This window comes from Durio zibethinus, chromosome 15, assembly GCF_047325235.1.
Source record: "Durio zibethinus cultivar Kanyao isolate XHJ-2024 chromosome 15, ASM4732523v1, whole genome shotgun sequence".
Classification (NCBI taxonomy): domain Eukaryota; kingdom Viridiplantae; phylum Streptophyta; class Magnoliopsida; order Malvales; family Malvaceae; genus Durio; species Durio zibethinus.
In genome coordinates, this window is record NC_143176.1 from 24,853,476 (window position 1) to 24,879,708 (window position 26,233).

At 37.7% G+C, this 26,233-nt stretch overlaps 1 non-coding gene and 3 pseudogenes across 1 annotated transcript; all 4 read right to left on the reverse strand.

Annotated features, from left to right (window-relative positions):
* Positions 1–188: 188 nt before the first annotated feature.
* LOC149514881 (5.8S ribosomal RNA) lies at positions 189–352 on the reverse strand (annotated as a pseudogene).
* A 290-nt stretch (positions 353–642) lies between these two features.
* On the reverse strand, positions 643–2,443 carry LOC149514882 (18S ribosomal RNA; annotated as a pseudogene).
* A 7,509-nt stretch (positions 2,444–9,952) lies between these two features.
* On the reverse strand, positions 9,953–13,271 carry LOC149514883 (25S ribosomal RNA; annotated as a pseudogene).
* Positions 13,272–13,499: 228 nt separating this feature from the next.
* On the reverse strand, positions 13,500–13,655 carry LOC149514884 (5.8S ribosomal RNA). Its single transcript, XR_016328420.1, has one exon. It is a non-coding gene; the product is annotated as a 5.8S ribosomal RNA (ribosomal RNA).
* Positions 13,656–26,233: the final 12,578 nt, after the last annotated feature.

Below are 26,233 nucleotides of genomic sequence, written 5' to 3' on the forward strand. Positions count from 1 at the left end.
GGTCTAGATAGATAATGAGTGCATGTCATAAGAGATGAGGCACATCGAGAGCTTTGCCACTAATGGTTGGTGCTATCATTGCCAAGGACTCACTTTTGGGCCAACCATGATCAACGAGATCATGGGAGGCCATTTTTTACCCCTTCACCAAAAGCCCAATGGGCAAGGGGTGGAAGGGCAACAGTGCATGGCACCCAGGTAGACGTGCCCTTGGCCTAATGAAATGGGAAGCAACTTGCATTCAAAAATTCAATGATTCATGGGATTTTGTAATTCACACCAAGTATCCCATTTTGCTACATTCTTCATTGATTCATGATAGAAAGAGCCAAGATATCTATTGTAAATAGTCATTTTGGTTTTGCATGATAGAAAGAGTCATGGTGTTGCCCTCACACACATCATAAATGGGATGGCAATGGCACACACGCTTTTTTTCATTAGGGTTCCTTGGTGTGATTCATGTCAGGGGTTCATTATTCAGCCACAAGCAATGATACCAATCATGTCGCCCACTTAGAAGGTAAAACGAATTAACCGCTACACATGCATGAGGCTAAAAAGTGGTTAGGGCATAAAGGCACCCTCATCCCTAGATGTTTCATTAATGCATTTATGGGTCATTCGATAAGTAGGTTTCAACAATGATCCTTTTATAGTTTCACTTATGAAAACCTTGTTACAACTTCTCCTTCCTCTAAATGATAAGGTTCAATGGACTTCTTACAACATCTCTAGCAACGAAGAATCCGCATCGCTATGATCTAAACACTTTACTAGACCATTCAATCGGTAAGAGCAATAAGTGGTGTCTACAAAGGCAAAAACATAGTCAACATGAGTTGAAGACTCATGCTTACTAGGAATTTCTCATTGAAGACTAATAATTACAATGATCTATCCCCATCATGATGAAATTTCAAAGATTACTCGAGCCTGTCAGCCAAGGCTATAGACTTGTTCAATACATCAGTGTAATGTATGAACAGCCCAAAACATCTATAGGTGTCATAGCCCTGTTATTCCCTCAAACTTCCTTTGCCTAAACGACCATAGTCCCTCTAAGAAGCTAGCCATGAAGAATCACCTCCACGTAGCTAGTTAGTAGGTCGAGATCTTGTTCATTAACAGAATTAACTAGACAAATCACTCCACCAACTAAGAACAACATTGCACCACCACCCATAGAATCAATAAAAAAGCTTTCAATCTGTCAATCCTTACTATATGTAGACCGGGTTAGTTTCCCTATGTTGACTGAAATTAAGCTATAGGCTCCACTCCTAATGGTGCCCTTTTATCAATTCCTTTAAGTTTTAGCCTTACGACCATATTCCCCTTGAAAACCAAAGACTTTGATTTCTCATAAGGTACCAACAGAGTCCTAAAAGTAACATCCATTTATCCCTAGTCGGCTTCATTTATGGTAGAGACTAGGATGGTATCTAATCATGTTTTAGCCCTCAACTTTCATTCTTGATTAATAAAAATATCCTTGGTAAATGCTTTTGTAGTTTTTTATCTCTTATAAATCTAAGAATTTCACCTTTGACTATGAAATACAAATGTCCCTGATTGTCTCTGTTAATCATTACTTTGATCTCGAAGGCTAATGCAATAGGACTAAAATCCTATGATGTTATTCCATGCTAATGCATACAAGCAAGGGCCTACTTTAAGCACTCTAATTTCTTTAAAGTAGTAGTGTCAGAGGAATGACCTAGGTAGTTAAGGCCAAAGGCACATCCCAGTAGTAAGGACAAGTAAACCGATGTTTATTGTGAGGCAGACCAGATGACTTAACCCTAGCTCTAACTATGAGCTTTTTAACTACAACAACTTAAATTTATGCTATTGGAGCTAGAATTACTATGGCTACTGGCATCAGACTTGCCCTCTAATGGATCCTTGCTAAGGGATTTAGATTGTACTCATTCCAATTGCTAGACTCATAAAGCTCAATATTGTTATTTATTGTCACTAACTCCCTGTGTCGAGATTGGGTAATTTCTGCTTCTACTACCTTTCTTAGACGTGGTAGCTATTTCTCAGTCTCCCTCTCCAGAATCGAACCCTAACTCTCCATCACTCATCACTACCATAATAGACCACAATCTTAGCATCGAAACATCATAGGGCAAAAATTTGAATGGTGTGTTGCTAGTACAGCACAAAGGCCATGCAATCCATGAAGTTATCATGCATCATCAAAACAACGGGCAAAGCTCGTGTCGACCTTTTATCTAATAAATGCATCCCTTTTAGAAGTTAGGGTTTCTGCACGTATTAGCTCTAGTATTACTATGGTTATTCGAGTAGTAGATACCATCAAATAAACTATAACTAATTTAATAAGTCATTTGCAGTTTCATAATCTAAATTAGTTTATAGCACCACATAGGCCTCAATGCACCAACTAAGCATGAATAGAGCCAACATGGTGCACAAATGTCTTGCATGTTAAGCACATAAAATGCATAGCATTAGCAAGGTCGAGAGCCCACACCCACAAAATGTTCCACATCTAAGAGCACTATCGAACACCAATGCACCAATGTAGCCATGGCAGTTTGGGTGGCATAATTGGGTCATGAGGCATGATTGAGTTTTGACTCGTAGCCTCTAAGGACATAAGATTGATGAGGGATGGCAAGACATCCAGTTTCCATTGATTCGATATGCAGCATAGGATCCTAATTGCATCTCTAAGGTATGATGACCACATAGGGGTAGATTGAAATGGATGATGGGTCAATAGTTTGATGCATCAAGCTTGGAGCCTGCCAACATGCACAACCATAGCACCACTCCTATGCCTATTACTACAAGGTAGCATCCACATACATTGGTCTATAACCCACCCAATCGATTATTTGATGAACGAGCAGATGAAACAATGTACGAGGCCATGCCACATCTACTTGGCATAGGAAAAACACAAGCAATGTCCATGAGACTACCCCTACTATCCAATAGGCAACAATGGCATAATTGGGTCATGAGGCATGATTAAGGACTAACTCGTAGCCCCTAAGGACATAAGATTGATGAGGGATGGTAAGACATTCGATTTCCATTGATTTCAGCATGTGGCATAGGATCCTAATTGCATCCCCAAGGTATGATGACCATATAGGGGTAGATTGAAATGGATGATGGGTGAACAGTTTGATGCATCAAGCTTAGAGCTTGCCAACATGCACAATCATAGCACCACTCTTATGCCTATTACTACAAGTGGTAGCATCCACGCATGCTAGTTTATAACCCACCCAATCAATTATTCGATGAGCGAGAAGATGAAACAATGTACGAGGCCATGCCAGAATTGCTTGGCGTGAGAGAAACACAAGTAATGTCCATGGGATTACCCCTGCCATCCAATAGGCAATAATGGCATACACTTCCAATGCTTAGTCTGGCCAAGATTGTACACACAAATTTTGTTGTCACCATCCAAAGATGACATTAGCCAATTCAAAAACTTGTTCCTAGGGCCTTGGCCAGCACCAACTGCTTGCACGAGCTTGATTAGGCCTAGGCACTTTTATGGTCGATGAAAAAAGACCATGATATTGCCAAATACCCGATAGACTAGGCTAGACCAAGCTTGTAACCGTAGCTTCTACTTGTACCAACCCAAAGTGCCATTACCTAATTCAAGGCTTGGTTTAGGGTTTGGGGTAGCATCAACTGCAAGCATGGGCTTGAGCTTGGCATAGCCAAGCCCTTTTTACATATTCATGCCAACCAATCAAGGCCATGGGTGCCTACGAGTCACCAAAGCAGCCAGTCATCAGACAACATGGCCAAAAGGCATGCATGGCCTAGATTTTGCTCTAAGGATGTTATCGTGAATGTACATGATAACAAGCTCATCATGAACACCTAAAGAACATGAGAGATTTTATAGATGTACTGGTAGTAAACATTAAGGGGTTTAAAATGGGGGCACTTTTTTCAAATAGGCATAACCTGCACCAAGGGTCTGTTTGTGCCGATGGTGTCAAGGTATGTACCCTCACCAAGGCCTAGCATGTGCTGATGGTGTTTGAGGTAAGTGCTAGTAGCAATGGCCAACATGTGCCGATGGTGTTCGAGGCAACTGCCTATACTAAGGGCCATCTTCTACCAATGATAATTAAGGCATGTGCTCACATTAGGTCCAAATTATGCCAATGCTAATCGAGGCATATGCTTGCACCAAAGGTTGACATATGCTCACACCAAAGGCTAGCATGTGCCAATGGTGGTCGAGGCAAGTGCCCATACCAAAGGCCAGTTTATGATGATGGTGGTTAATGCAAGTGCTCGTACCAAAGGCAGCTTGTGCCGATGATAGTCAAGGCATATGCCCACACCATGTGCCAACATGTGCCGTTGATGGTCAAGGCCTTAGCTAAAGTTTGATTCTAGGCCATGGTACACATGCTAACCTCGAGCATGTGTTTTTGCCTAAGGCATAATCTTCGAAGCATCATCGGAGAACCTAATCGATGGCATTAAGGGTTATGACAATTGAGGGTGAAAGGCAAGGGGTGTGTGCACATGATGTGTGATGGGTACTAGTCTTTGGCCCTTATATTGCTCCCCTATCCCCTAAGGAACCTTAACAACTTATACCTCCTTAAATAGCATAAGAGCTTTTACAAGTTCATAGGCAGTAGCCATTTAAGTGTCTAAAATGGGGATGCATTTTCCAAATGGCCATAAAATCTACTACATTTCAATTTTTCAGCTAACTTTTTTATGAATGCCAACAAAAATACAAGCATTATGTACAAAATTTAGGGTCAAAACTCCTTCTAAAAAATTTTAAAAAATCTTAAATTGTAAAAAATTCTAAACATCATGAAAAATAGAAAACAAGTCATCTTACCATGAAACTTAACATGAAAGCTTAGACGACCACTATATGAATTTACAAGCCATAAAAATGGATTGGCATGGCAAAAATACAAATATATGCTTGAACCCACTTGCTGCTCAATTATGGTGTACATGGTGTATGGCCTAGGCCTAGGAGACTCGCATGTAATGCATGGCCTAGCATGTGCTAATGGTGTTTGAGGGAACTACCTGCACAAAGGCCAGCTTATGCCAATGCTAATGAAGTATGTGCCAAGACAAAAAGCTAATAACTCTCGATAAAGGTCGCGATATATGCATGCACTGAGGGTTATTTTATGTTAATAGTGGTCAAAGCATGTGCATGTGTCATGATCCACAAGCTAGTCTAGGCCTAAGGGTTCTCTTCGAGTCAAGGAACAGTTGCAGTTCTAGTGGTACTAGGTCTAACAACTAGAGGGACTAGGCCTTGAGGCTTGTTAGAGGCCCAGGTCATGGGGAACTAGCATAGAATAGTGGTATGGGTAGTGATCAAGACTCTAAAGGCTTAGGGATAGTGTTAGGTCTAGCAAAATTGAGCCAGGGCTAGGTGCAGATGTTGGTCCTTTTAACCCATGTTGTTGACACTTTTGATGCTTTTTTTTAGTTATCTATGGCACCCTCTCTTGTGAGGAATTTGGTTGTACTGTGGAACTCATACTGTTGCATTCTGTTGCCATTAGTTTCCCTTTATCATCTTTTTGAGAGGTCCCAATCCCTTAGTAGTCTCGACTAGCACCTGGTTGCTCCTCGTTGGGCCCTTTCTAGGGTTGTTTACCATTGCCACTTTGCCTTTGGACAACCTCTCTTCCCGTTTGATGGTTGAAAGCTTTAGACACTCCCTAACCCAATGTGGACTGGCACAAAAATAGCAACTCATGGGCCTTATGCCTTTGCTGATAGTTTGTCGATCTTGCTAAATCTAGGCTTCCTCATAGCTTTTTCCTCTTTTAAAGAATTACAATCGGTGTCTCCCTTACTCTCTTTTTTTTTTTTGGCTTTGGAAACTTGGTGCACTTAACCTGAGTTAATGATTTTATGGCAACTCTAGCCCGACTCAACTCTTGAATGCCTTTTCATTATAGCTTGACCTTGACCCATGGATTAGTCTATTAATGAAATGCTTAGGCACCTCTCCTCTCGGTCATAAGCTTGCATCAGTAACCATAGTAGCTCGTAATGTAGCATGGTCAACCTTGAGCCTAGCTAGTTCTTCTCACAAGGTTGTCACCATGGACTTTAATGCCTCATTACATTGCATGAACTTCTCTAGTGCCTTATTCATCAACATCTCTAAACCAATCTATTATTTGTAAAATAACCTCTCACACTTTGCTAATTGAGTGCTTGTTGGCACATATCTTTCTAAAGCTTTTCTCCACTTGTCTGTAGGTGGGCACTCTACAAGCACCTCTCTTTAGCCTCTTATCTGGTTTTCCCTAAACATGCATAGCCCAAAACATGCTTGTACAACTTACCACAGTGCTTACACACCACACTAGGATGCCCGCATGCAAGTCCCCCAACTTGCACCAATGCTAACTTTGGCTCTTCACACCAACTTTAGCTCTTATGACAACTCTGGCTCCTCATGTCATGAGTATGGATCTATTGCACACTTTGAACCAAGGCTTTAGTCACCACCTTTGGTTTGATCCAGGCTTTGATACCCCATAGTATTTGGTTCTGTTACCTACTTCTAGCTCCCCCAAATTAGACTTTGATACAACTTGTCATAAGTTGAGACTCAAGCTCCAGGATCGTATAGCTCCATAATAGGGGAATAAACTCTTCTACATCCTAGATCAATCTAACATAAGGAACAATACATGATCACTCTAGACTGTAGGGTTGGTTGCCTAGTACATTGCAAAACAAAAAGGCATAATAAGTGTTTAAAGAAAGGCTAAAAGAACAACAGAAAGTTTAAGGCAAGAGTAAGGATGTTATTACTCAATGGTTCTAGTGTATGCATAATAAAGATGGGGGACTCTCTCTTTATAGCTGAGTCCACCTTATAATCAGAGCCTAAAATACATTCTTAAACTCTAGAGATTACAATCCTTAATTTTAAGGGATTTAGTACTATTGCATGATCTTTGACTTGCTAAAATCATGCTAAGCACCAGGCCTTCTAGAAGCCCCTAAATATAATCCTTCTAGGACTGTGTTCATGCATGCCAAGACTAGGGCCTGACCATGCACCCATACCTCGATCATTAGTGCTTCTGCTTGGGTTTAACTAGGTGCCCATCTATTGTTCACTAGTGCCTGTCCCTGGGCTTGGCTCAATCCTGCCTAACTTTTTCCCTTTTTCTAAGCCTCTAGAGTCTCGATCAGTACTCATCCCATTGTTCTAGGCTAGTTCCATGTGACTTGAACCTTCAACACATCTTATGGCCTGGTTTCTTAAGCTATCAGACTCTATCCCATTAGAACTTGTACTGCTACTCAACTTGGAAAAAACCCCTAGGCCTGGACCAACTTGTAGACTATGACACATGCATTGAGGGTCATTGGGTGATGATGGTGGTCGAGGCATGCACATGTGTCATGATCTACAAGCTGGCACAAGCCCATGGGTTCTTTTTAAGTCAATGAGGAATTCCAGTTTTAGCGAAATAGGGTCTGACAACTAAGGGGACCAAGCCTTGAGGTGTACTAGAGGCCTAGGTCACAGGGAACTAGCCTAGAATGGTGGTATGAGTAGTGATCAAGACTCCAAAGGCTCATGCATGGTTTTCAAGTTTCGCAAAATTGAGCTAAGACTAAGTGCTAGTGTTGGTGAGCACTTATATGAATTTAGAAGCCATAAAAATGGCATTGGCTTAGCAAAAATGTACAAATTGCTTGAACCCACCTACCACTCAATTGTGGTTCCCATGGTTCATGGCCCGAGCCTAAGATAGCATGACCCAGCATGTGCTGATGGTGTTCAAAGGAACTGCCTACACAAAGGGCCAGTATGTGCTACTGATGGTTAAAGCATGTGCCAAAACCAAGGCCTAACATGTCTCGATGGTGGTCAAGGCATGTGTATGTGTAATGGTCCACAAACTGGTCTAAGCCTAGGGGTTCTCTTTGAGTTGAGGGACAATTTTAGTTCCAACAAGATAGGGTTGAGCAGCCACAAGAACTTGCTCTTGAGGCCTACTAGAGGCCCAGGTCATAGGGAACTAGCCTAGAATAATGGTATGGGTAATGATCAAGACTCTAGAGGCTAGGACATGGTGTTCATGTTTGGTAAAATTGAGACAATCCTAGGTACAGGCATTGGAGAGCGCTTATATGATTTTACAAGCCATAAAAATGGCATTGGCTCTATAGAAATAAAATGTGCCTAAATCCACCTACTACTCGATCGTGGTGCACATGGTGCATGGCCTAGGCCCAGGATACGTACGCATGGTGCATGGCCTAGCATGTGCCGATGGTGGTTGAAGCATGTGCTAAAACCAAGGGCTAACATGTCCTAATGGGGGTCGAGACATGTGAATATGTCTAGTCTACAAGATAGTCAGGTGTAGAGGTTCTTTTCAAGATAAGGTGCAGTTATAGTTCTAGTAGGATAGGGTCTAACAGCTAGGGAGACTGAGCCTTGAGGCCTATTGGAGGCCTAGGTCATAGAAAACTAGCCTAAAATAGTGGTATTGGTAGTAATCAAGACTCTGAGGCTTAAGCACAGTGTTTATGCTCAGCAAAATTGAGCCAGGCCTATGTGCAGGCACTGGTGAGTAGTTATATGAATTTGCAAGCCATTAAAATGGCATTGGCATGGCCAAAATATAAAGATGTGCCTAAACGCACCTATTACCTGGTTATGGTGTGCATGGTGCATAGCCGATGCTAGGATACCCTCACATGATGCATGGCCCAACATGTGCCAATGGTATTTGAGGGAACTACCCATACAAAAGGCCAACATGTGTTGAGTCCAAAGGCTAACATGTCTCGATGGTGGTCAAGGCACATGCATGTGTCACAGTCTACAAGCTGGTACTAGCCTAGGGGTTTTCTCTAAGTCGAGGAGCAATTCTAGCTCTAGTGAGACAAGGTCTAATAGCCAGGGGGACTGGGACTTAAAGCTTACTAGAGGGCTAGATCATGAGGAACTAGCCTAGACTAGTGGTATCGACAGTCATCAAGACTCTAGAAGCTCAGGCATGGTGTCTAGGTTTAGTAGGGTTGAGCCAGGCCTAAGTGCGTGCATTGGTGAATGATGCACTAACACATAGTCAGACCTAAGTGCAAGCACTGATGATCGAGGTGTGAGAACATGGCCAAACCTAGGTGTGAGCATGCTTGAATACAGTCATAGGAGGAGCAGTATATATGGGCTTCTAGAAGGCCCAATACTATAACACAATCTTTGATGAGCTAGAATTATGCTAAGCACTTGAATTTTGTATGCTGACTCAGGAAAATGGAGTCAATTCCATGTCCAAGGCCGCACAGAGTTTGGCTTAAGACTAGAGCTTATGACATATGCACCGAGCATCATTTAGTGCCAATAGGGATCGAGAGGCAAAGAAGTGTCTTAGATAGGGGGTTATGGTACACATGCCACATCAAGTGCCAACATCTACCAAAAAGGTGTTAAAGGTAACAACCTACACCAAGGGCCCACTTACATAGATGGTGGGAGAGGTAAGTACTTATGCCAAGTGCTAGCATCTTGTAATGGTGTCTTAGGCAACATCCCATACCAAAGGGCCAATATCTACTAATGGTGCCTGAGGTAACAATTGTCTTGCATCTATCGATGGTGTTGGATGTGATAGCCCACACCAACCAAGGGCTGGATGCTATTGATGGTGTTCAAGGTAAGAATTACACTAAGGGACAATGTGTGCTGATAGAGTTTGAGGTAAGTGCCCTCACTAAGGGCCAGCCCTATAACAAATACCAAGGGCATTCGATCCTCATTTACTTGGAAGCTCGAAAAAAGGATTTCATCACCTGACTGAATCAGTTGCAATGGAGAACATCATTCATCTCCAACCCCAGAGGGATGTAGTGTAAAAAATTGAAGTGAGAGGACTTTGGTGAGTGTGTGAGGGGAGGGATGAATCGAAGCGACAAAGGATTGAATCTCAATGGAATAGTAGCAAGGTTACTCTGTCACTTACAATACCCTATTGCATATTTAAGTCATCTACAAAGGATTCTACTTATCGCTCAGTAGGAATTGAGCTCCAATGAGGCTTGCGTAGCTTGTCCGCAGCAGGGGCTGCACCTATGACACATGCCCTTGAGGGCCATGCATCCATGTTGTAGGTCTGCAATTGGATGATAGGCACATGCATCACTTCTAGCCTAGATTTTAACTTAGAGGCATTCAATCATAATCCAGCGTATGACAGCTTCTTACCCCTAGCTTTTTAACCAAGCACGATGACCAATTGTGCAAATCAACAGTTCTTCTCATTCTAGGTTGAATTACTATTACAACATTGCTATCAGTAAGGTAAAACTAATGTATCTCACAATGGTCTAAACCTTGCTCACATTTCATATTGGTGGGTGAACAATCCAACACTTAGAGAATTCTACTTCACAATGATGGCAAGAGCTGACATCGAAGAATCAAAAAGTAATGTCGCTAATGAATACTTCATTGCCACAAGCTAATTATCCCTATGGTAACTTTTCTAATGCCACTAGCTTCAAATTTCGAAAGTCTAAAAGATCGATAGGCCATGTTTTCATGGTTCATATTTATACTAAAAATTAGAATGAAATTAGCATTTTCCCTTTTGTTCCACATGAAATTCTTGTTCTCGTTGAGATTATCATAGAACACCTATGTTATCATTTAATAGATGTGTTGCCCCAGTAAACTCCCCACCTGACAATGTCTTCTGCCTGGACTGATCAACCGAGGCTAGCCTTATGTCCAAAAAAAAAGGTTGTGCCTACCTCCGATTCATGAAATAAGTAAAATAACATTAATAGAAATGGTATTTCAATTTCATCAGAGGGCTCCCACTTATCCTACACTCTCAAGTTATTTCACAATGTTAGACTAGAGTCAAGCTCAATTAGGTCTTCTTTCCTGTTGGTTATGCTAAGCCTCTTCCCTTGGTTATGGTTTTACTGGATAGTCAACAGGGACAATGGGAATCTTGTTAATCCACTCATGTGTGTCACTAATTAGATGCAGAGGCATTTGGCTACCTCAAAAGAGTCATATTATTCCCACTATTTACCTATGATTGGTTAAAATTTTTCACTTTGACATTTAGAGCACTGGGCAAAAATCACATTGAGTGAGCATCCCTAGGGACCATCACAATGCTTTGTTTTAATTAAACAATCGAATTCCCCTAATCTATACTAGTTTTGAGTTGACTATTCATCACATGGGGAAGGCCCCCAAGGGAGCCATTCCTAGTCCATCCCCTAGCCTACACGCATCAAATTGCTCTCACTATAAGGGCAGCTTGAGTAGTGCATTGGTAGCCAAAAGGTTCAAGACTATGATCCCTATGCCCAACCCTTAGAGCCAATGATTTTCCCAAGGTTAGAGATCCATTTTGCTAACTTTCCTTACCTACATTGTTTCATCAACTAGAGCTTGTTCAATTTGGAAACCCATGCAATTATGAGTACAACTAGGCATGAATAGCACTCACTCCTCCATATTTTCAAGGGCTGTTAGGGCAAATAGGACATAATGTGACATGTATTGCTCTTTTAGCTAATGGAACCTACCTCTAATTGAGTTGTTTCTAGGGTGGACAGGTCATTAAATAGAAAAGATAACTCTTCCTGAGGCCCCCATCGATGTCTTTGGAATCCCTAATGCTGCTGTTAGCCATTGTGTCCCAGTTTAGGAATTTTAACACAATTTCCTTTCAAAGCTTATGTTGGACCCATCTCTAAGAATCGATTAACCTATGTGCAAGTGTTGTTCACATGGAACCTTTCCCTTCTTTGGCCTTCAAAGTTCTTATTTGAATATTTGCTACTACTACCAAGATCTGCACTGACAGTCTCTTTGCAAAAGCTTACGTACTGAGTTTTGCAGCAACCATCAAACCTTCCTACTCAGTAGGGCTTCACCCTTGCCTTGATGATCTAGTATAGGTCACATGCTTAAGTGCCATTTATATTCGAGGCTAGTTGATTTGATAGGTGGGTTACTACACACTTTATAGAGGATTTTGACTTCTATGATCACTGTCTTGCTGTCTTAATCGACCAACACCTTTGAGGGTTCTAGGTTAGCACATAATTAGCCACTGTAACCCAACTTTTAGTTCATTTTATGTCGCCAGGTCTACTTACCAAAAATGGCCCGCTTGGAGGTCTTGATTCCATGAAGCATCTCAATGAAGTAGCTACATCATCCTACTTATTTATGTTTGAGAATAGGTTGAGGGCATTGTGCCCCAATGCCTCTAACCATGGCTTTACCCAATAGAACTTGCGAAGGGCTCCATCTATCCTAAAAGAAACTTTAGAGGGAACTAGCTACTAGATGGTTCAATTAGTCTTTCACCCCTATACCCAACTTAGATGAATGATTTACACATGAATATCATTGTGGGCTTCCACTAGAGTTTCCCATATCTTAGCCCCATTCAAGCATAGCTCACCTCAATAGGTAAGCTCACACTCAAACCTTTTTCAAAAGCTTAAGGTCAGTCGGTGGTACACCTGTGAGAGATCCTACCAACCAACTTCCTTGCACCTAATAGGTTATCTAGCATGTTAACTTGCACACATGTCACACTCCTTGGGCTACATTTCAAGACAAGCTAGATAGGGAGCTTGCAGGCTAATGCCAGGAGCACACGGGTGTCGAGGCATGTTAAAATGATATGTGTTGCATTCCATGATCATAGTGACAATGTCTCCATGGGCATATCAAAAGCCCAGGGTTAGGCAACCACTACAACACATGTTAGTCCATGCCCTAAGCCAATCAATAGACTGGCTCTCACCATTCCACATCTAATTGGGTTGCATCATCATCCCCCATCCATTTTCCTTTCAATAATTTCAAGCACTCTTTGACTCTTTTTTCAAAATCCTTTTCATCTTTCCCTCATAGTATTTCTTCACTACTAGTCTCTTACTCGTATTCAGCCTTGGATGAAATTTACAACCTGACTCATAGATAGAGTCTCATGGTACGATAAGATCCAAGCACAATAGGACTCTCACCCTCTTTAACACCCCTTTTCTATGGGACTTAGGCCTAGTCCATCACTAAAGATGTTTCACCAAACTACAATTTGGACTCCAAGGGTTCTCGATTCTCAAGCTGGGCTTTTTATGGTTGGCTTATTATTACTAGGATAATCTTGGTAAGTTTCTTTTCCTTTGCTTATTCATATGCTTAAACTCAATAGGTAATCCTACCTGACCTAGGGTCACGATGTGAGCATCGACTGAGTGATGTGGAGGGTCCAATGGGTTCAGTTGGATAAGTGTATGTCACCGGGGATGATTCAATCTAAAAACTTTAGCATTGATAGTCACAGGGCTTTGATTGCCAGGGACTCATTTTCGGGCCAACCATAATAGATGAGATCATTGGAGGCCATCTTTTGCCCTCTTACTAGGAGCGCGATGGATGAGAGGTTAGAAAGGGTGATGATGCATGATAGCTAGGCAGGCATGCCCTTGGCATAATGGCTAAAGGTGCAACTTGCATTCAAAGAATTAATGGTTCATAAGATTTTGCAATTCATGCCAAGTATCGCATTTCGTTGCATTCTTCATCGATGTGAGAGATAAGATATCCATTGTCAAGACTCATTTTGGTTTTTCATGACAAAAAGAGTCATGGTGCCACCTGTGCATGCACTACAAATGGGATGGTGATAGCACACAAACTCTTTTTCATTCTGGTTTCTTGGTGGGATTTGTGTTAGGGGTTTGTTATTTAGCCTTGGGTGATGATACCAATTGTTTACTTGCTTGGGAGCTAGAATGAAGTGACCGTCATGCATGTCTAAGGCCAGAAGAGGCATGAGGCTTAGAGCACAGAAGCATCTTTTACCCTCTCGGTGTTTCGTTAAAACATTTACAGGTCTTTTGTTAAGCGGGTTTCAACAATGATCCTTTCGTAGGTTTACCTATGAAAACCTTTTTATGACTTCTCCTTCCTCTAAATGATAAGGTTTAGTGGACTTTTTGTGACATCGTAGGCTGAGCTCTCATTCATTAATGAAATTAACCAGACAAATCACTTCACCAACTAAGATTAGCCATGCACCATCACCCATAGAATCAAGAATGAGCTTTAAGTTTATGAATCCTTACTATGTCTGAACTTAGTAAGTTTTCTCGTGTTAAGTCAAATTAAGCTGCAAGCTCCACTTTTGGTTATGCCTTTCTATCAATTCCTTTAAGTTTCAGCCTTGAGACCACACTCACCCGAAACCCAAAGACTCTGATTTCTCATAAGGTGTTGACGGAGTCCTAAAAGTAACATCCATTGATCCCTGGTCGGCATCATTAATGGTTGAGATTAGGATGGTATTTGATTATCTTTGAGCCCCCAACTTTCGTTCTTGATTAATGAAAACATCATTGGCAAATGCTTTTGCAATTGTTCATCTTTAATAAATCCATGAATTTCACCTTTGACAATGAAATATGAATGCCCCTAATCGTCCTTATAGGCACCAATTTTGTTCTTCTTTTTTTATTATTATTATATAATTTTGTTATTTTTTATTATTATATAATTCTATTTATTATTATTATTATTAATCTTTAAAATAAAAGGAAAAAAAAAGTAAAAAAAAAAATTCTTTGATATCAAATCTGGTAGCCGAAATCAAGCTGCCAGAATGGTCCAAATTTTTTCCTGACACTGCCTAACATGGCAGCATGAAATTCGGTGACCAAAAGGCAATGGATAGACAACCAAATTTTCCACAAAAGGATCCCAGAAGATCTGGGATCTTGAATCTCAAAAGCTCTATAAATAGAGCTAATCTCTGTAAGGAACAGACAAAAAAAAAAGAAGAACAATAAGAGGGAACACACACAATAAAAAAAAAACAACAGCAAACACAAAAAAAAATTTTTGAGAATGAAATTCTCAATCCAGGAAGTTGTAGATTTTTTTTGAAAAATTTGGGCTTGAAAAGGTGTTAAGAAAGCAGAAAGGATCATTGGGGGAATTTTTGAAAAAATTTGTAGGTTCCCAAAAATTGGAAATGTTTGAATTTTTGGCGATCGTTGAATTTTTCGGCACCGAAATCTGGAAAAGTTTGAATTTTTTGGTGACCGTTAAAATTTTCAGCCATGAAATCTGGGGATCTTTGAATTTTTTGACGTTGTTGAAGTTTTTGACCATCGGTGCACGATGGTAACGAATCGAAAATTGGGCTCCATGGCGGCCAGCATAGGGGTAGGTTTTTTAGAAAGAGGAGCTCTGGGTAGAGAGAGAGAAAGGGGAAAGGAGAAAATAAGGAAAAAAATAAAAAACAGGCCTTTTATAGGCCTTTCAGAATGACGTTGTTTTGGACGTCTTGACCGAACTCGACCCACGTAGGATTCGCACAACAACTCGACCCATTTCATAGGTTTTTCCTTTTCTTTCTCTTTTTATTTTCCATTTTGATTTTGATTTATTATTATTATTATTATTATTTTATATTATTACTGGTAATAATTTTTAAAAAAATAAATAAATAAATAGAATAAAAAATGAAACTGAAATAAAATAAAGACTTAAAAAAATATAAATAAAAAATGTAATAATAATTACTTAAAGGAAATAAATTTTATTACAAGCAAAAATATTATTTAAATTTCACCAAAGTGTTGGGATCATTTTAAAAAATAATTTTCGCTAAAAAATAAATAAAAATTGATAAATAAGAAAATAAATTCTTTAAATGAATCTTTTAAATGTAATTTTTAGAGAAAGCTAAAAGAGTTTAGTTTTCTTTAATTATTGCAAGTAAAAATAATTTTTCGAATTTCACCATAGAGTTGGGATAATGCAAAATTATTTTCACTAAAATAAAAAATTGCTTTAAACAATGTAAAACAATAATAAAAAATAATAAAAAATGAAAATAATAATAATTGATATTTTGTATATTTAAAAATATAGAAAATTAAAATATACAAAATTAAAAGAGTTCGATTTTCTTTAAGACAAACGAAAGATTAATATTAAATTTCACCGGTGAGTCAAGATAATCTAAATTTCTTCTTATTAAAAATAATTAAAGAATAAGTAATATAAAATTTTAAAATAACCACAATATTTAGATTTCACCGAAGAGTCAGGATAATCTTAAAATTTGTTCAACATTTTGGGATCTCACCAAAGTGTCGGGATGTTCTTAAAATCCTTTTTAAATAAATAATTCAAATATCTTATGACGAAGTTTCGAGAATTTTGTGAATGGTCAACTTTCTCGAAATATTTTCTAAATAGTGATTTTCTATAAATTCCACCAAAGCATTCAAGAATTTATAGAATACGAAATAATAATAATAATGTTAACTTTGAAACATAGATAAATGTTTTAAATTAAAATTTAGGAAATTAAACTTAAAAAAAAAGACCTCATTATCAAAATTATAGGATTACGCATGTTTAAATGGTACTGTTCTTCGAACGGACGATGTGAGGGTGCTAATACCTTCCTCACTCGTAACTGTACTCCCGGACCTAGTCTTGATTTCATAGACCTAAATTTCTTTTAGTAAGTTTTAATTAATTTTAAAATTTTTTTACTAAAAGATGATATTTTGGGTGGCCAATCACACCCTATAAAAAAATTGGTGGCGGTTTCGAAAATTTTCACCAAGTCTAGTGATTGAGTCCCCCCGGACAAAAAATTATTATAACAGCTTGGCGACTTCACTGGGGACAAATGAGAGTCAAGCTAAAAATTAAACATGCATCATCCAAATTTTGATTTTATGGTCTTTTTTATATTTAATTTTAATTTCTTATCTCTGAATTTAAAAAAAAAAAAAATTTGGTTTTATTTGGTTTTGATATGTTATTATTTTATATTATTGCTAATTATATTGTTAATTTTATTTGTTACATTCCCTCACACATGTGCACATTTGCATTCATGCATGAGCTCTATAACCGGGCTCTCAAATCTATCCTTTTTTAGGAAGGAGTAGAGTACCTATGCTTTCATGAGGTTATAATGCCTCTACTTGGGCTAGTGAAATACTTCCACCAAAGTTGAACCCTTTCCGTTGGCAGCCCGTTATGGGTGAGGATTGGGGGCCTTACTAGTCCAGAGTGGACGACAGTGAGGATCAATTTGGGAACCTTTTTAGCCTATGTTAATTACCAAATCATGCATATAGTGAACCTTAAGAAACCAACCTTAGATAGGGCCATACCATTTTTAACTATACCGTAAATTAGGATACATGAGGGAATATTTATTTTAATGTGATTACTAACCCTATTTTGTTTTAATCTCCTTTTGTTTCATGATCATGCATCATCATAAACACTTGTATATGGGGTGTGCTTATCGATATGCTAATATCAGTAAAAAGAATTTTAGTCTTACTTCAAAAACACCATCATGATGTTCTTAGCTTCGAAGCTCACCATGTGTGAAGAGACCAATGTGGTGATAACTTTATCATTAGAAGCCCAAAGTAGAATGGGAAATTGTTTGAAAGAATCTGAACAAAAAAATTTTACCTAAAGAAATCCAGTTGGGACTTCAACAAAATGACATTTTTGAGTTGGTCGAGATCTGGCACTATGTAACAACTTCTAGGAAGATGGCTTTCGAGGAAAAATATGGTCATATTGCTTTACTGCTTGAGGTGCCTATGAAAAATCAATTGATAAAAGTTTTAGTTCAGTTTTAGGATCTTGTATACAGATGTATCATATTCAATGAAATAGATATGACCCCGACGATCGAAGAGTACACTACATTGTTATGGTTGCATCTTTCCAATCCAGACAAAATCTATTGGCGAGGTCAAAAACTTGGATCTTAAAAGAAACTCGCCTATATGATGGAGGTCCCCACTCAAAATGTGAACTGGTATATCCAAACAAAAGGAAAAAGTGATTGCATCCCGTGGGAAACCTTACGTGATTACATCATCAAACACTTAGATGATGAATGAGGCATGAGAATGATAGCTTTGGCAATTTATGGCTTGATCATTTTTCTAAAGGTTCTGAGGCACATTGAGGTATCAGTGATTGACTTTCTCGAGTAGGTGGACAATAAAATCAATCTTGTTCCTTCTGTACTGGAAGAAACCTTTAGATCATTAAATCATTACTAAAGATGATGAGGATGCTTCATAAGTTGTGTACAGTTACTTTACATTTGGGCAAAAAGTCATCTTCAACATCCTATGGGTAAATTTTGTCCTACTTATAGTAATAAAAATAGGCCAATTAAAGAATGTTATAATGTTGAGTAGCGAGAATCAAAGACTAAGGAAGAGTGGGTATTGATTTCGCAAGATCTCACTAGTGTTCAGGTTATATGGAGAGCTTCATGGATGCCACGAGAAGCCATGTTATATAGGTGTGGTGACAAGCCATGGGTTCCACTCTTAGGACCGTTGGGACGTATAAGCTATGCTCCAACACTAGTTCATCAACAATTAGGGTCTGAGCAATTTGTCCCAATGACTCATGGGCTTTAAAAATTGGAATTCTCTTTTGAGGAATCAGGATTTCTGGGAAAGATAAAAGAGATTATCAAAGAGTGGAAGCAAACTCAGAGAGTAGATTGTGGGGGATATTCAGATAAAGCCATATTTGAATATTTGATATGGAGAAGTCAACGGGTCACAAGCAAAGTTGGTCCTAAAGAAAATAGACCATGCTACCAAGAAGACACCAATTGTGAAAAGATTCTTGAGGATATGAAGATTATGAAGTGTAAATTTGAAGAAGAAAAAGAAATATGGGAGTTTGAAAAGAAGAGGGTTCGATATAAGATTAATGAGTGGAAAGACAAGACTGATAGGAGTGAAGCAAAATTTGAAGGCTTGAAAGAGAACAAGAAAATATCTCTAAAAGCTGGTATAAGTCTATCGCCATAATGACTACAAAGCTTGAAAGATCCAGGAAAAATGCAGAACAACTTTAGTCTAATTTATTATCTAAGGAAGAAAAGCTTAGTCAATCTATGGAAGAAAAAAAGGTACTACAAGGTCTCATAGATGACTTGAAACAGCAAATGCATTATCGAAGTGAAGCCATTCAAGTTTTGAGAGAGAAACGAGATCAATTTGAACATAAAGCACAGTATTGGAAGAAAGAATATCAGTTGAAAGAATTTCCAGCCACAAGTCTAATAGAACAGATAAAAGAAGTCAACTTTAAAGTAAAAGACATGGCCCAAGAAGCTAAACAGATGAAAGAAGAGGTTTACTTAGGACAGCATAGCCAACGCTTGACCAATTTTCTAGAGATTGGTTATGAGCAGTAAAAGCATGTAGGGTGCTTCTTTTGAAAATTTTAATATTGTAATGAAAAAAGTATTTAGTAAAGATAATGTGAAGTTATGATATGGTGGTTCAAGTTTATACTTAAAATCTTTTGCAAATATTGGATATATAATAAGCACATTCTTTGCATTCATGCATTCATGCATCATATGTGTGTTTCATTTTTTAAAAAAATGCATCATGACTAAAAGAAAAAAACCTCAAAATAAAAAATCTCAAAGAGTTTCCTTTAACTCAATCAGGTGCAAGGATAGTTAGGCCATCAAGAAAACATAGATCAAACCATTCGTCATCGTTACAACATTCACTCACAAGTCAGAATCATGGAAAGAGAGTAAGCATCTAGAATAAAAAGGATAAAGAAAGCTCAATTTGATATACAGGAGCAAATGATGAGGTCTCAACAAGAATTGATAGAACAAATGACTAGGACTTAAGAAGAGACTCAGAAAGAAATGGCTGCAATGATGGACATGATGAAGAAAATGACCAAAGGAAAAAGGGTTGCTGAAGAAGTAACTACTGAGAAAGTGCCTCAAGCCCAAGAAAATACCAGTGATAGGGAAGATCCATTGTATCCACCAGGGTTTACTCCACCTTATGCTCAAACTTCTCATCAAATGCATCCACAAATGACACAGCCTCAAAAGGTAGCCACATGCTCAGTTTAATTTACCTCATTTCACGATTCAACCATGTAGTCAAGGACATGTTGGTTTAAATATTAGGGCAAGTTATGTTGAACCCATTGTGGTCCCATATTTAGATGACCCAAAAGAACAAGAGAAACTAAAAAAAGGCATGCCTGAACAATCTAAGACTACAAAGGCACAACAAAAGTTAGATCTCTTGGAAGAAAGGCTACGAGTTGTTGAAAGTGTAAATATTTTTGGTATAATTGATGCCATTGAACTCAGTTTGGTTCCACATTTGGTAATCCCACCAAAGTTTAAAGTACCAAAATTTGAAAAATATGATGGAACCAAATGCCTTTAAGAACATATCACTATGTTCTATCAAAAAATAACTAGGTATACAAACAATGACAAGTTGCTTATCCATTGTTTTCAGGATAGTCTTACTGGATCTGCTGTCAGATGGTATATTCAATTAGACAAGAGTTGTATTCATTCATGGAAAGATCTGGCCAAAGAATTTATTACTTAATACAAGCATGTCATAGACTTGGCTCCAAATAGATTGTCCTTACAAAACATGGAAAAGAAAGTTAATGAAAATTTTAAAGAATATGCCTAGAGATGGTGAGATATTGTCGCTCAGGTTCAACCTCCTCTCACCGAGAAGGAAACAACTATTCTATTCATCAATACTCTTCGAGCACCATACTATGATAGGCTCATTGGTCATTCCACAAAAAAATTTTCTAATATGGTGATTATGGGATAGATAATAGAAAATGACATTAAAAATAGAAAGATTGATGGAGGTGATGTTTCTAGATCAAAGAAACAAGGACCATCCAAGAAAAAAGAAGCAGAAGTACAAGCTGTCATTGCTAAAAAACCAAAACCAAGACCTTTTATCCCATACCATTCATATCCTATGTACCAACCTTCTTACCCAATCATTTCTAATATTTCCCAAAACCCATACCATTACCAAGCAATGCAAACCCAGACACCTACTTTCTAAGCTAATGTTCACCCCCGAGCACCTTTACCATGACCTTTCCCTTAGACAAATACCATAGATTTTAATTGAAGGGAACCTAAAAATAATAAAGAGCAACAAAGATTTGATCTGATTCCTATGACATACACGAAATTGTTCCCTCAATTATTCCAAAAACACTTGGTGGCTCAACAGCCCATAGAGCCTTTGAAACCTACATATCCAAAGTGGTATGATCCTGAAACTTCCTAAGACTATCATTATGGAATTCAAGGCCACTCCTAGAAAATTGTATGGCCTTTAAACATAGGGTACAAAGCTTGATTAATAACAAAAATTTAAATTTCATAACTAAGGTCGAATTAAGTGTAAAGGCCAATCCATTACCTAATCATGGTGGAGGATCAATAAATGCTTTAAATAGTGAGACAACTCAAAATATTAAAAAAGAAGTAAGTGAGATCAGAACCCCTATGGATGAAATATTTGCTACCCTTGTGAAAGCAAATATGATTCATCCAATACCTAAAAACTAAGATGATGGAAATTTCTCATATAATTCAGATCACACTTGTGAATTCTATATGGGGATGGTTGGTCATTCACTTTAAGATTGTAAAGCAATTCGACAAGAGTTGCAGAGAATGATGGATTATTTCTTAGTTAAATTTTATGAAGAACATGAAAAAAGTTTAGTGAATGTTATGACGGAAGACTCATCCAAAAATAGACCTTACCAAATGAATTTTGAGCTTGTTACCATCTTTTATGAAGAGAAACGAAGTGTTAAGGTTAATAAGCTAGTTCATATGAATTTTGAGCCTGTCATGATCTTTTATGATGAAAAATTGAGTGCTAAGATTAACAAACCAATTTGTACAACTATGCCAAAGGTGACAATTGAGGTCTCTGGCCCATTCTCGTACAAATCAGATAAGGTAGTCCCTTGGAAATATGATTGTAGTATCATATCACAAGGTTTGGATAATGGTTCTCTTCAATATGGCTTATGTGATGCAAGTATAACAAATATAACTGGCATTAGGGGCATAACTCGAAGTGGATGGTACTATACCCAAAAGCACTTGAAAGAGCACGAAAAAAAAAAGTAAAAGAAAGGGAAATGAGCTTAGAAAAAGAAGATAAATCACCCAACAATCAAAAGATTCACCTAACCCTAGTCTTAGATCGAGAATGTAAAAATTTAGTTTTAAAAAAGAGGCTTGTGAGTTTTTGAAGCTTATTAAGCACAATGAATATAGTGTGGTGGAGTAATTAAATCACTTACCAGCTCAAATTTTTATGCTGTTGTTATTGTTAAATTCTGAGCCTCATAGAAATGTTTTACTCAAAGTACTCAAAAATGCTTATGTAGCTCATAATATATCTATAGAGAAACTTGATCGCATAGTGGAAAATATCATAGTGGGAAATTATATATCATTTAGTGATGATGAAATTCCACCTGGTGGTAGAGGTGATGCTAAGGCCTTACATATCTCCACAAGATACAGGGATCATACACTGGTAAAGGTGCTCATTGATAATGGATCTTCTTTGAATGTCATGCCTGTGACTATACTATCTAGATTACCGGTCGACATGTCTTACATGAAAATGAGTCATATGATAGTGAGGGCTTTTGATGGGACTCGTCATGAAGTGATAGGCAATATTGAGCTACCAATCCAAAATGGACCATGTACTTTTGATATAGTCTTTCAAGTCATGGATATCGCTCTTTCCTATAGTTGTCTTTTGGGAAGACCATAGATTCACATGGTAGAAGCTATTTATTCCACTCTGCTTCAAAAAGTAAAAATCATAATTGATGAAAATCTGGTCATTGTTGCTGGTGAAGAAGACTTGTTGGTGACTAAACCCTTTACCACATTATATATTGAAGCAGTTGAGAAAGCTTTAAAATCTTCTTTCTGATCCTTTAAATTTGTTAATGCAACCTATGTGGATGAAAGATCAAAAGTGCCTATTCCATGTCTATCCAAAGCTTCCAAAATGGCACTTAAAGAAGTGGTAGGGAAAGGACAATAAGTGTAGGTTAACTTGTAGGGAATACAATGACCATGGATGATGCCTAAGAAGGATGATCAGTTTGGGCTGAGGTACAAGCCAACTCGAAAATGAAGAATGAAGTTCATAGAAGAAAAAAAAAATGTTGGCTCATTTTCTAGGGTAAGAAGTAGAGACTGAAGGCCTATCTTTTCCTCCTCTTTATGAGAGTTTCATCTCAGCTGGCTATATCTATCTAGATGTAGCAAGAAACATAGAGAAAGAGTTTACACCATCGTTGAAAAATATCTTCGTTGAATTTTCAATACAAATAGTGGGTAAAAAAAAGGAAAGCGAAGATCCAGGCTGTCCATGAGTTTATCTTACTCTTCATGGTGCAGAATTGAAAAATTAGCATGTTGAAGAGCTACCTATTGTTTTTAAATTTCTTCCAAAGTAATGTGTTAAACCAAATCTAAATAAATGTTTTATGTATGTTTGTTTCCTCATTTTCAATTGAATAAATGACAAGTGTAGCATATTTGTCCATTTCTTTTACCTCTTTCATTTCAATTCCTTACATTACTATACATCCTTCTACATTTCAGGTATTTGAATAATGAATATGAAAATCATCATGACAATATTTCAAGATTTGATTTTGAAAATTCTATTTATATTGGTGAACTCGATGATGAAGAGAATGTGGAAGACCATGCAATATCTCCAGAATTATTGAGATTAGTGGAACAAGAAGAGAAGTAAATCATGCCTCATCAAGAAGCCACTGAAGTTGTTAATTTGAGGGATGAAGAAACTAAAAAAGAAGTTAAGATTGGTACTTTAATGTCATCACCAATAAAGTAAGAGTTGATAAAGTTACTACATGAATATGTAGATGTATTTACTTGGTCATATCAAGATATGCTAGGGCTAGATACTAAAATTGTAGTGCATAAGCTACCATTGAAGCCTGAGTGCAAACCAATTAAACAAAAGCTGAGAATGATGAAACCTAAAATGTTGTTGAAAATAAAAGAAGAAGTGAAAAAACAATTTGATGCAGGATTCTTAGAAGTGGTCAAATATCATGAATGGGTGGCGAATATAGTCCTAGTACCCAAGAAAGATGGCAAAATGAGAATGCATGTTTATTATCAGGATTTGATTAGAGCAAGTCCAAAGGATAATTTTTCATTACCTCATATTGACACTCTAGTGGACAATACCGCTAGGCATTCTCTATTTTCATTCATGAATGGGTTTTCAAGCTATAATCAAATTAAGATGGCACAAGAAGATAAGGAAAAGATTACTTTTGTAACAGTATGGGGAACATTTTGCTATAAAGTCATGCCCTTCAATTTGAAAAATACTGGGGCAACTTATCAAAAAGCCATGGTAACTCTATTCTATGATATGATGCATAAAGAAATAGAGGTGTATATGGATGACATGATTACCAAATCCCATGAAGAAGAAAATCATGTGACTAATCTCAAAAAGTTATTTAAGAGATTAAGAAAGTTTTAGCTCAAGCTCAATCCAGCTAAATGAACTTTTGGTGTGACCTCAAGAAAATTACTAGGATTTATTGTCAGTAAAAGAGGAATAGAGGTGGATCCAGATAAGATACGTGCCATCCAAGAGCTATCACCTCTACGCACATAAAAAGAAGTAAGGGGAATTTTAGGGAGATTGAATTATATTGCTCGTTTCATTTCCCAACTTACAGCTAAATGTGATCCCATATTTAAGATTCTTTTAAAACACGAGTTAGGAGAATAGGATGAAGATTGTCCAATGGCATTTGAAAAAGTTAAAGAATACTTATCAAATCCACCAGTATTAATGTTGTTTATCCTTAGAAGACATCTTATCTTGTATTTAATGGTGTATAAAAAATCAATAGGATGTGTTTTGGGGCAACATGATGAAACAGGAAGGAAAGAACAAGCCATTTATTACTTGAGCAAAAAGTTTACTGATTACGAGTCAAAGTATTCACCGTTAAGAAAGATGTGTTGTGCATTAGCTTGGACAACTCATCGGCTTAGACAATACATGTTGTATCATACTACTTGGCTCATTGCGAAATTAGACCCAATCAAGTACATTTTTGAAAAACCTTCATTGTTGAGAAGAATAGCAAGATGGCAAGTGTTACTTTCTAAATATGACATCGTATATGTGTCCCAAAAGGTAATCAAAAGAAGTGCTATTGCTAAATTTCTTACAGAACATGCTCATGAAGATTATGTGCCTATAACATTTGATTTTCCAAATGAAGACTTAAATCTGTACTGCACATAGAAAAAGAAGAGCATAATGAAGATATATGGAAGATGTATTTTGATGGTGCATCAAATGCTTTGAGGCATGGTATTATAGTAGTTTTGATATCTCCAGAAGGGGATTACTACCCAATCACTACGAAACTAAATTTTGATTGCACCAATAATATGGCAGAATATAAAGCATATGTTCTGGGTTTTCAAGCTACTCTTGAAAGAAAGGCCCATGCTTTAAAAGTTTATGGAGACTCTACCTTAGTCATATATCAATTACGAGGAGAATGGGAAACCAGAGACTCAAAATTGATTTTATACCAAAAGTATATATCAAAATTGATCAAAGAATTTGAGACTATTTGGTTTCATCATTTACCTCGAGAAGAGAATCATATGGCTGATGCATTGGCTACATTGGCAGTAATGTTCAAATTAAATGAAAATGCTAAAATGCAACCCATCAAATTGAGGTTACAAGAGAAACTAGCTCACTGTTTAAATGTTGAAGAAGGAGTTGATGGAAAACCATGGTATTTTGACATATTACAATATGTTAAATATTAATAGTACCTGGAGCACATATCAAAAAATTATAAGAAAACGTTGAGAAGGTTGGCAATGAGTTTCTTTCTAGATGGAAAAATTTTATATAAAAGAAGTTAAGACCAAACACTATTGAGATTTGTGAATGCTACTGAAGCCAAAAAGTTACTAAAAGAAATTAATAGAGGTGTTTGTGGAACTCATGCAAATGGTCATATGATGACTAAACAAATAATAAGAGCAGGATACAATTGGTTGGCAATGGAAAAAGATTGCATTGAGTATGCTAGAAAATGCCACAAATGTCAAATTTATGCAGACAAGATTCAAGTTCCTCCAACGTCCTTGCATGTTATGTCAACACCTTAGCCTTTCTCTATATGGAGAATGGATGTGATAGGGCCCATTACACCAAAAGCCTT